Source organism: Thamnophis elegans, chromosome 1 (genome assembly GCF_009769535.1).
Source record: "Thamnophis elegans isolate rThaEle1 chromosome 1, rThaEle1.pri, whole genome shotgun sequence".
In the NCBI taxonomy this organism is placed as follows: domain Eukaryota; kingdom Metazoa; phylum Chordata; class Lepidosauria; order Squamata; family Colubridae; genus Thamnophis; species Thamnophis elegans.
The window spans coordinates 69,668,928-69,676,809 of record NC_045541.1 but is presented as its reverse complement, the minus strand read 5'-3'; positions in this window follow the sequence as shown (position 1 = coordinate 69,676,809).

Genomic DNA, 7,882 nt, shown 5'->3' with positions numbered 1-7,882 from the left:
AGGTTGCTACATGTGAGGACTGGTCATGAGTCACTTTTTTTAAAGTCTGTTGTAACTTTGAATAGTGGTTGCATAATCACTGTGATTCAAAAACAGAAGAAGTTTGCATATAACTACAGTATTCCATATTGCTAGGGTACTTAAGCTGATGAAAAACACAGATTCCACGCAAATTGCTTTTTTTTTTTTTTTACCATCATCCCATCTCCAACAATGGGAGTTATAAACACATTCATTAGCTGTTTCCTTGAAGGGTTTACAAGTTGTGTAAACATGCAATTTCAAAATCAAAGCTTTTATGGAGGGTATATTTAGGGCGTGGGCAACTCTTCTCCCTTTGCAACTTGTGGACTTCAACTTCTGAACCTGTCGGGCTGATTCAGGTATTCTAGGAGTTGAAGTCTACAGTTCCTAAAGGTGTCAGAGTTGCCCATCCCTAGTATATGCCTCAAGAGACTCAATTGGGATGTAGAGAAGATTTGTTGCTTCTTTATCCATAATTACATTGACTCCTACAATGATTTTATAGGTGTACAAAATGAACATTTGCACAATTTTTGAGGCTTAAGGTGATAGGCAGCATCCTGAATATAATCTAGCTCAGTTGAAATGATGACACTCTTACTTCCTTTCTTTGATTAATCTGTATACAGATGGGAAGTTGAACAACTAGCCTTGTGGTGCAGCCGGAACAATCTTGAACTGAACTCATTCAAAATTGTAGAAATGGTAGTAGATTTTAGGAGAAGAAGCCCTCCTATTCTACCACCTCTAGACAATATAGTATCAACAGTAGAAACCTTCCAATTTTCTTGGTTCTATAGTATCACAAGACTTAAAATGGACACGTAACATAAAAAAATGTCATCCAAAAAGCAAAAAAAGAATGTTTTTCCTGGGCCAACTCAGAAATCTCAGACTGCCCAAGGAGCTGCTGATACAGTTCTACAAATGAAGCAGAGTCGGTCATTTGCACCTCAATAACTGTCTGGATTGGCACTGCAACCAAACAAGATAAACACAGATTTCTATGGATAATTAGAACTGCAGAAAAAACAATTGCTGCAAGCCTGACTTCCATTAAAGACCTGTATATTGCATGGACTAGAAAGAGGACTGTGAAAATATCTACAGACTTCTCATATGCTGAACATAAACTCTCTCAACTTCCTCCCTCAAGATGACGCTATAGGGCATTGCACGCCAAAACAACTAGACACAAGGATTTTCCCCCATGCCATCACTCTGCTAAACAACTAATTCCCACAACTCTGTCAAAGTACTTAGTAGGGCTGTATTACTATTATCCTGCTCATCTTTCCTATTACCTACTGTGTTTCCCCCACAATAAGACCTGATTGTATATTTTGGGGGCTCCAAAATAAGCATTAGGGCTTATTTTCCGGAAAACATGATTTCAGGGTGATTAGCCTGGCTAGGCATCCCACCCTCAATGTGCGCACAAGAGGCAGCAGGTGTGCAGGGAACGATGGTATCTGGCAGCAGCTGCAGCCCACTGGTCCCTTAACACACTTTGGGGTGGCAGACAGGCAGAGGTGCAGGGGGTGGGGAGAAGGCAGGTGATCCAGATGCGCAGCTGAGGCTGTGAGAAAGCCGAGAGTCTGGCAAGAGTGGGCAGGCGGCCATGGGAGGCTCATCTTTGCACAGCGTCACCGGCAGCAGGAGAGGTGTGGGGTGAAAGACAAGGGATCCTGATGCGCCATGTGGGCCCCGGGCAAGCCCAGTGATGCAAAGATGAGCCTCCCACAACCACCCACTGATCTGGCCCACTGACTCTTTCTTGTGAACTGTGGCACATCCAGACCGCAGGCCTCCTCCTGCCTCTGCCTCCACCTGCTGTTTGGACAAATAATCAACTCACCTGCTGTGTGCGCCATTGTCTGCAACTGGATAGCGTCAGTCCGCACATTCTCGCTGAACAGATTATTCTATTCTTTATCCAACTGGAGTCCTGCCCCTTTTCTTTGGACTAATCAATCCTTAGAGCCAGACTTATTATTTTTTTCCAGCTCAGCTTTCCCAGATTTAAATCAAGAAAGGCAGATAGATTCAAGACCTCCTCTGGGGCACGTATGTTGTCTAAAAGATCCTCTGTAGAGGATCTCTGTGGATGACAATTTCCGAGAGGATGATCTATGTGGATTCCTCAATGTGCTTGAATAGGGATAGAGGTAATAACCAATACCTTAACCAGTGCTACCCCCACCCCATAGTATAATAAAGCAGATGGAAGAAAATAGGGGACTGGTAGAAGACAAAAACTGATACTTGAGGTTTACAGTAAGATTTTCTAAAGCTTTTGTTCTATGATATGAGGCTTGTATCATCGATAAATCTTGGTGCCAAAATATTTGGATAGCCTGTCCCTCCATAGTATAATGGTGCAGGGTTAATCTTCTGAGTAAGAGAGAAATTTGCCAAATATAAAGTTCAAATATCTTGCTTGATGAGTTTAACTCTGTAGACTCCATAGGGAGCAACATAAAACACACCTACTAAAACTATATTTATTGAGATAGGCTCAGAGGCTTAATAGCAACGTAGTTATACTGAGAGTTGTTGCTAGATCATCATGTGACTGGGTGGGTGTGGCTAGGTGGTCATGTGAGCATTTTGGGTTCCTGCTAGGTGGCTAGTTTAGCAATCCATTTGGCCAATTTAGCAGTCTATTAAACAATAGGCATAAATTAAACTTTCATTTGTTTTGCTCCTGAGGTGTTTTATTTGCTTTTGTTTGCATGTTTCTCTTTTGGTTGACTTTACTTTTTAGTAGATCATTTTTAAGTTGTTTATGAGTCTAGTGGTACACTTCAGGAAACTCAGTTTTGCAGCAATTTTTCTCAGCCCCAAGGAGCTTACAATCAACACCCCCTCCCTCTCTCTCTCTCTCCCTCCCTTCCTCCCTCCCTCCCACCTCTCTCTCTTTCCCTCCCTCTAGCTTTCTCTCTCTCTCTTTCTCCTCCCCCTCCTTTCTACTATTTGAGCCTCTCTGGAGAAATTAAGATTTTAAGTACAAAGTTTAGCTCTCAAGTATGTTCAAAGACTTTTACCATTGTCAAAGGAAAGTGTGCTAGAAGAACAAATGGGGGTGGGGAAGAGAAACCAGAACATGGAATGCTTGATGGGTACAGAGAGGAGACTGGCTCCTGGGGCATCTTCTGCAGGATTCCCCTTCAACTCTGGCAGTGCCTTGGGATACCTTGCTGAATTAACAAGAGGAGAGGAGAGAAATACGTACATTTATCTGAAATTTCCATCAGGGAGAATGCACACCTCTGTTATGACCCATCATCACTTAGTTTCAATGTGAGGAATTTCAATCACTATTTCACGACTTCTCCCTGATAGCACTGGATTTTTTTTAACAGCACAAGTAATAGTCACAAGGAATGATGGGAGTGTAGTGCAGTAGCCTCTGGAGGGCCATCACATCCTTATTACTGAACTACAGTTTTTACCACAACCCCTGAGTTTTCCTCCCTTCCTTCATTCCTTCCTTTCTTCCTTCCTCCCTCCATCCCTACCTCCCTCCTTCCCTATCTCCCTCCCTCCCTTCCTCTATCTCTCTCAAGGAAGGAAGTGGTGCTGGGTGGTGGGAATCTGACATCCGGAGGCTGCCGAGCTGCCCGCTGAAGACTAGCTGGCCAGTGGTGGGAAGGGCAATCCTGCGGTCTCCCCACAAGTAACACATCTCTTGTCACTTAAACCTGAAGACTCAAAGCAGCCCTCGCCTCCTGCCACTTCAGGCTCAGAGCTGTAAGCCGCATCCAGAAAGCACTGCAGTGGAGAGAACTGGTTGGAGTCAATCCTAGCTTTGCTGTCCATTGCAACTAGGAGACTCAAATACGGCAGAGAATGAACATTTGTGTTGTAGCTGCTGGAGCTACTAAACAGACAGCCAAGCTAAGTGTCAGAGTTCCAAGTAACATCCCCGACAGAATCAAAACTCCGAGGCAGGTATATTTCTCAAAGTACAGATTTATTAGGCATGTTATATTAGCACATCTGGGGAAATCGGACTCTAAAGCTCCTCGGGTTTCCTCCTAGTTAAAAATAGCATTTTTTTCTCCTCCTGCCCATCCAGACCATCACGTGGCCCAATCAGGCACAACCCAAAGTTCTTCCAGACTCATGTCCTGCCTCCTTACACCTGGTGAGAACATCCTTTGGTTCTCAAAGGAAAGAATTTCATTTTGGTTACAAACTCTATGCTAATTCTACCCCTCCTCCTGTTCCTACAACACACTCAGCCTTCGCTGTGGCAGCCCTGAAGATGCCAAGAAAAATGGCTCCAGGGCTGACAGCCTCCCCCCACCCTCAGCTGAAGAGGGCATCCTATAACAAGAGAACTGAAGGGGGTTAGTAACTCAACCATCTCCCTCTCCCCCTCCCCCGAGGTCCCTTTGGCTTGGGTACTTCTCGTGTACTGCTAAGTCCTCGACTTGCGATCGGTCCCAAAGTCTTTGACTTACAACTGGCCGCAAGTCCTCGACTTACGATGGACAGCCGGCAACAGCTCAGCCGCGCCTGATTGGCCAAGGCGCGGCTGGCTGAGCGTGGGCTGCCCGAAGCATTCCTATAAGTCGCCCTGCTTGACAGTTCTTGTACAAATAGCTGTGAAGCAGGGCGAGGTGCTGAATCACTGTACATAGTTATTTGTTGCTGTTCTTGCTAATAAATCGCTGTTCACTTACCTCAGCTGCCTCACGCCTCATCTGTTCCTTCGAACTTAACACTGGCGAAGAGGATAGGATGCTGACGGTTCATGCCTGAACAGCTACTGAAGAAAGGAAGCTTAATTACTTTCCTTCTTTTCAAGAGGAATTTTTTTTTTTACCTCAAGCCGTGACAGCCATGACTTCACTCCTGCTGTTCGCACCTTTCGGAACCGCTGGCGAGTCATGGGCTGGCTTTTTGGAACGCTTTGAATGCTTCCTAATAGCAAACAACAATCACAACCTACCCTCGGGCCACAAGTGTAGCTTCTTCCTAAGCTCATGCGGTCCCGAGATGTTTAATACGGCCAGGGCTGTCGCTTCGCCTTTGGCCATTTACTGAGTTGGGACATGCTTATCAACAAGCTTAAGAACCACTACGCCCCTATGTATTCGAGGATAGCCCGCCGCTATGCTTTTTGGCAATGCGTTCAGAGGGACTGTAAGCCAATTCTTAGTCTCTCCGAACAGCAGCTATCCAATGCGAGTTCGTCAACCTCGATGACTCTCTTGTCGAACAATTCATCTGTGGGGTTCGTGACCTCCGCCTGAAGCGGAGGTTACCTGCTAGGGCAGAGATCACCTTACAACAGGTGGTGGAGGAGGCTAGAGCCGCTGAACTGTCAGAGCAATCCACAGCTGAAATGCACCGCGTCCAGCTGCCACCTCCTCTTCCCCAGAGAACCTGCCTCATCGACGAGCTGGTGCCTCTAGACGATCTGGAGGAGGACCAGGTAGACTGCCTAAGAGCCCTGTCCAGACAACTGCTGCCTCAACCGGCAAACCGCTCCGCTGTAGATGTCTGTTTGGGTTGCAGGGGCAACCACGCTCGCTCTGTGTGTCCCTTTAAGGCTGCCATTTGCCGCAAGTGTAACAAGAAAGGCCATCTGGCCCAAGTATGCCATGCCACATTACCGCCTGCCCCGCAAGTGGAAGCCCGCCCACCACTTTGCAGCCAGTCGGTGCTGCCACGCCTCCAGCAACCCCGCTGCCAGGAGCGGCGGAAGGACAACTGCTTCACTGTCAATAAAAATCCTCCGGAGGCCCCTGCAGTGTCGGTCAGCAAGGCATCAGCTGACTCTAAGAAAATTACCGTTTCCCTGCTGCTGGAGGGATCGCTCTTCACCTCACATCATAGAGGTTGACTCTGGCTCCTCCCGCTCCCTTCTCTCTTGGGCCACCCTCTCCCAATTGTGCCCGACCGTTGCCCACGACCATCTGATGGCACCTGATACTACCCTCAAGGACTACCAGGGGACTCAAATTCCCACCCTGGGTTTTTATTCTGTATGGGTGGATTATGGGGCTTTCCACGGTAAATTCCCCATTCTGGTTGTGGAAAAGCCGTTGCCTGCCCTATTGGGGCTTGACTGGTTCCCCTCGCTTGGCCTGTCCCTCTTAGGGCTGCATCAAACCACTTTCCCTAGCATTGAAGACATCATTTCAGACTTCACTGACGTCTTCGACGGTAAGCTGGGGGAATACCAAGGGACCCCTATTTCCCTGAATTTGGACCCCCAGGTTGCCCCTATTAGGCTGAAGGCTCGCAGGGTGCCTTTGCCTTGAGGCCAAAGGAGATTGACAAATTGTTGGCGCAGGGAGTCCTGGAGCCTGTCGACCACTCCAAGTGGGAGACCCTCATAGTGGTCCCAGTTAAGGGATCTATAAGTCGATCATCAATCTCAGCCTCCAGGCAAATCCCTATCCAGTCCCTGTGGTGCAGCACCTGCTCCATTCCTTGCGGCAGGGCTGCATCTTTGCCAAACTGAATATGGCACAGGCCTACCAGCAGCTCCTGGTGAATGACGAGGCCGCCGCGGCCCAGACCATCGTCACCCACCGTGGGGCTTTCTGTTGCCGCTGCCTTCAATTTGGCATTTCCGTTGCCCCGGGGATCTTCCAGAGCCTCATGTAGCGCTTGCTCCATGGGCTCCCAGGCGTACTACTTCGATGACGTCCTGATCGCTGCTCATAGCTGCTCAGGTCTCATCAAAGCCCTAGTAACTCAACCACCTCCCTCTCTTCCCCACCCCCCGGAGGTCCCTTTGGCTTGGATACTTCTCGTGTACTGCTAAGTCCTAGACTTGCGACCGGTCCTAAAGTCCTCGACTTACGACCGGCCGCAAGTCCTTGACTTACGATTGACAGCCGGAAACAGCTCAGCCGCGCCTGATTGGCTAATGCCCGAAGCATTCCTATTGGTCGCCCTGCTTGAAGCTCTTGTATAAATAGCTGTCAAGCAGGACGAGGTGCTGAATCGCTGTACATAGTTATTTGTTATTCTTGCTAATAAATCACTGTTCACTTACCTTAGCCGCGTCACGCCTCATCTGTTCCTTCGAACTTAACACATACCTCATTTTATTAGTCTGTCAGCTTTTACATTCCAGCTCTTAACCCAGGCAGCCTTGGACAAAGGGTACCCTTTCCAATGGATCAGGTATTGAAACCAGCCATGGTGCAACCTGGAGTCGAGTATTTTTTAACCTCATAGTGAGTCTCCCCCTGCACGACAATGGGCTTTGGGGCTGAGCTGGGAACCAACTGCTGGCTTCAACAAGATGCTGTGAAAGACCGGGTGTACTTTTTCTAGCAGGCGTGGGAGTCTAAGTTGAGCCTTTACTTGGTTAATTACTTTCACTATTGGAAATGGCCCTAAGAACTCAGGTCCAAGCTTTTTACATAGCAATCTTAGCTTGAGATACTTTGTTGACAGGTATAAGCTGTCTCCAACTCAGAAGGGAGACTGGGGAGAGTGGCGCTTGTCAGCTTGTTTTTTGTATGACTCTGCTGCTTCTACTAGAGCTCGCTTCATATTTTCCCATCCCTGTTTTAGCGATTCCATCCATTCGGCCAGGGACATAGACGAGGATGGCTCTCTGGGCAGCTCAGGTATGGGGACAAACTCCATACTGCTGGGGACCTGGAAAGGGGTCAGTCCAGTGCTACTGTGCACCATTTTGTTGTAAGCCACTTCCGTGAAGGGCAGCAAGTCTGACTAACTGGATTGCTGATAATCCACATAGCATCTTAAGTACTGCTCTACCATGGCGTTCAGTCATTCAGCTGCCCCATTTATATGGATGAAAATCCAAGCTAAGCCCCTGGGCAGACCCTATAGACCTCAAGAACTGTCTCCAGAACTT